At 35.6% G+C, this 4,583-nt stretch overlaps 1 pseudogene; it reads right to left on the bottom strand.

Annotated features, from left to right (window-relative positions):
* Positions 1 to 507, bottom strand: part of LOC109834508 — a 1,311-nt pseudogene extending 804 nt beyond the window's left edge.

The following is a 4,583-nucleotide window of genomic DNA, read 5'->3' as shown; positions in this document are numbered from 1 at the left end:
AGTCCATCCGTATTGCTTCCTCCATGACAGTGGCTTATCCGCATCCCACGTCGCACAGTAAGCAGAAACTGCATTAAGGTCCCAGTTATTTTTTTCAGGATAATAATAGTTATACGTTGCCCGAACATTTGAAGCCTGCTGAGCGCACGCTGCAGCGGCGAGGCCGAGCACGAGGACCACAAGAAGACTTACTCTCTCCATTGAAATTTTCGATGCGTTTGAGAGAAGACCAGGGCTCTACTTATAGCCTGGAGTTGTTCATGTGTGGGATGTAGATTGAACGTATGAGTTTGATTTTTCAAAATTAGAGACGGTGACTTGACTCCTGGTTGCTTGGCTTCTTTCCTCGTGGTCAGTATCAAATCTATTGTTCAAACATGGCGACTGCGGGAATTGGTAATTTTATGTTTTAGTCCTTGTTATCTGTAGAAGATATTGTGAGGTGTATACGTATCAGAAGAAGAATATTCCATGGAGGTGTAAGTTGATGCTGAAAATTATTGAGATTGCTTGTAATTGTCAAATATGAGAAATGGGGTTGTTTGCATTCGCAAGTATCAGAACTTTCCAGTGAGAATATATGTACTTTTCAGCATTCGCTAGCTCCCTGCTGCTTAAGATTAAGTGCCTAGACTGCCAATCTTGAATCTTTTGGGCGATTCTTGAAATTATAGCATATTGCTACAACCAACATTTGACGGTCTCTTACCAACTGTAGGTAGACCACGATGTTTTAAAGGTAAACAACCCTGTTTATATCAGAAAATGGTTGATTTGTTTAGTGAATGGTTGAGAATCACCTTTAGTGTAAATTAGAAACTAGTGCAATGTGGGTAATAGTAGGGCTGTCCAAACGGACCGTCCCGACTTGGCCCGGACCTGGACTTGGTTGGCCTGGGCCGGGCATCGGGCCAGGCCGGTTTTTTGTTTTTAAATTTTTTTTTTATTTCTTTAAATTTTCAAGAATAAAAAGCCAAGAATTAAACAAAATTTTAATAAAAACGATCATATTATTAATCACTTGTAATTACATAATTTACAAATACAAAAAATTTTAAAAATTAAAATGATAAAATTAACTTCTTTATTAATAATCAGTTAATCATCTATAGTTATAAATTAATTTTGGAATTTGTCGCATCACAATCGATGAATACATCCCAACTAGGTTGGCACCTACTCATTTATATCACTATCATTTGCAATTGTTTCCTAAATAATTTATCACAAATTTTCAGTTAAGAAATAAAAATTACAAATTGATGAATAATGTCTACTATTTATATCTATCTTTTAGTCCCAACTCTTCAAATTTATCTTCAATATCTACTAGTCGATCGATGTCTTGCGTTCTCTTCTCGTACCTCCACCAATCTTGTAGGTACATTACCGCCTGTACTGTATACTGATCTAACGATATCCTGTGGTCGTCGATCAAACGTCCTGCTGTGCTGCAAGCGGATTCCGAAGCTACTGTAGAAACCTGCACTGTTAGTAAGTCACAAGCTATGATAAAAAGTATGGGATATGAATTTGTTCCATATACTTTTTACCATTGCAAAATATCCAAACTATTATTTTGATATTTAAGTAAAGATGCAGTTAAATATTGATCAATTTCAGAAATTTTCGTTGATGATCCAAGTCCAGATCCACCAGTTAGCTCAGGTACCATTGATTCCCTATCAAAACTCACACTTTTGCCCCGACTTGAACTCGTAGAAGCAGAAGCTGTAGACTGATGTAAAGTTACAACATATCTAGCTGCATACTCATCATATAATCTTTGAAAATAATTTTTAACAGTATTATAATGAGTAAGAGCAGCAATAGTTTGACCATCCTCAGTGTCTATTATCATGTTACCATACAAAAAAAATTTAATAAACTTCGAAGGCCAATATCCTTTAAACATTGATCAATAAGAACCCCCAAACCAAAAATAATAGGAATATGCCTAAAATACTTATTAAATTTACTTTCCATTTGAAAAATCATACTACCAAAATAATTATCCATACGATATTTATTAATTTTTTTGAATAATTAAAACTTGTAAAGCAGCTATAATAATGGTTGGATAATAACAACCAGATAATAACATAGCAGCATCATAAAAAATTTGTAACATCTCTTTTACACTATATATAACTGTCCATTCATTTTCAGTTATTCCATACATTCTACCAGAGCTAGAACTAGAAGTATAGAAAGCAATAAAATCATTTATAATTTCTTTATACTATATTGCTACATTTAACATAGCATAAGTAGAATTTCACCTTTGGTCAACATCTTTTAAATTTAGTCTGGATTTAAAATTTTTTCCTTTTACAGAATTATTTCCATCTTTTAATTCTTTGTTCAGAAGCATTATGAGCATAAGCTACTGCCCTAACCTCTTCTATCATGGATTTAATTTTACTAAATGCACTTTGAACAATTAAATTTAAAATATGACACACACATCTAATGTGAAAAATATCACCATGACATGACAATAGCAGAGATGTTTTGATATAATTAACAACTACATTATTATTACTTGTAGTATCTAGTGAAAGAGAATATTCTTTCTGAAATTTCTATTTTTATAAGTTATTCAATTATTAAATTTGTAATATTAATACCCGTATGTGACTCTTCAAATACAATAAAAAAAATAACTCTTCTAAACATTTGCCAATTATCATCAATCTAGTGTGCTGTGATACATAAATAACTAGTTTGTGTTCTAGATGTCCAAATATTAGAAGTTAAAGAAAATTTACAGTTTAAACTTTGAAAATAAGAAATTATTTTTGCTTGTTCCTCCCGATAATATTTTAAAGTATCACGTTGACAAGTTTGATGAGAAATTTTTTTAAATGCGGGATAAAAACTATCTGTAAACATATCTTCAAATTTATCATATTCTACTAATTTAAAAGGAAAGTTTTAAGAATAATAAACTTGATTACGCATTTTCTGGCTCGGACTGCGTCATAGTTCCAACTACCGGGACTACCAGAAAATGAGGATTGGGAGAGTAAAGATTGTCGGATATCACCTTGAGGCGTCTGACCTTTGTTGTGTTTCTCTAAATGGCGTTTGAGGTGGTTGGTGCCGCTCTTATGATGAGCTTGGAAAATATGGTCGCGCAATGCACACTTAGCCTTATGGGTGAGAAGCATACTGTGTTCATCCCTGGTGACTTCTATATTTTCGAAAAAGTTCCACACATCGGATCTCGGCCTTTTAGGAGCTCTTGGTGCAAAATCGTCGCCACCGGAGTCGTGATCAACATCGGTAGGAGTAGGAGAAGTAGTTGTAGCTCCTGTAGTAGGAGTATTAGGACTCATTTCAAGATCGGGAGTTAGATTTTGCCCTTCATAATCAGATGAGGAAGCCATTTGATTGAAGAATTACAGAAGAAAAGCGAGCATTAGAGAGTATTAGAGAGAAATATATGAGTTTCGGATGAGAAAAACAAATGAAAACCCCATCTATTTATAGAGGCAGTCCGCCAGTCCTCTAGACAAATGACCAAAATACCCTTAAATCTTGGCTGTTTTTTGACCGTTGTTGGGGATATTTTGGTTAAAAGCCAAAATATGGCCGTTCTGGTCGGGCCAGGCCGGGCCGGGTCCGGTGCGGGCGCCGATGGCGTAGCTAGGGCCAAAAACCCGGTCAGGCCTGGGTTTTCGGGCCAGGCCTGGGCTCGGGCAGGGCTTGGGCCCAGTCGGGTCAGGGTCGGGCCCGGGCCTCAGGCCCAATTGGACAGCCCTAGGTATATGACCCCTACTTAAATATTTTCATGGAATAATTACGTCCACGTACCTCCAATTATGATGTAATTTCACGAGTAAAATTATGATGTAATTTCACGAGTAATCCTGGATTTTGCGTATCAACACAAATAATTCTTAGATTACTCAATGTGACTGCACGGATGGGTCGATGATTCTCGCGTCAATTTTTACCTTCCTAGGGTTACCCCTATAGATACAAATCAGTAATCTCATGATTACCCGTATAGACATGCAAACTCCGGGATCACTCATTGTAAAATTTTATCATGCTTCAGGCTCCTGAATGTATTCATTTGCCGAAAACATAAACGGATATGACGTTTCCACATTTCTCATAACAATTATAATATTTACTAATCTCATTAGTTAAGTTCACATCAACTTACACTTTGGTTGAATATCCTTGATCCATTAATACAGAGATCTCAATATCTTCTATTGATTAGAACCAGATCAGCAAATCTAGAGTCCAATGATATCAAATCACCTCTTTCCTCGAAAAGTTCTTAACCAGTAGCTGACGTCCTTATTCTTCCATGACTCTTCAGAGCAGCAAGACAGCCCACACATAAGTCACCATCTCACACCAAGAAAAGACAAACTCGTACACTCAAATCAAAATCCCACCATATGCATGAGCAAATAGAAAGCACTAATATTGACCAGTTCTAGTTTTGATAACCGTAGTTAACAAGCCAAACAAATAAAATAAAAAAATACAATGAAAATAACTCTTCTAATTGCAGCCACCATAAAAATTTATTTCAAAAATTATTCAACTTTCATTTTTCA

This window comes from Asparagus officinalis, chromosome 3 (assembly GCF_001876935.1).
Source record: "Asparagus officinalis chromosome 3, Aspof.V1, whole genome shotgun sequence".
Taxonomy (NCBI): domain Eukaryota; kingdom Viridiplantae; phylum Streptophyta; class Magnoliopsida; order Asparagales; family Asparagaceae; genus Asparagus; species Asparagus officinalis.
Note: the sequence above shows the minus strand (reverse complement) of the source record. Positions and strands in the feature narration are given on the sequence as shown.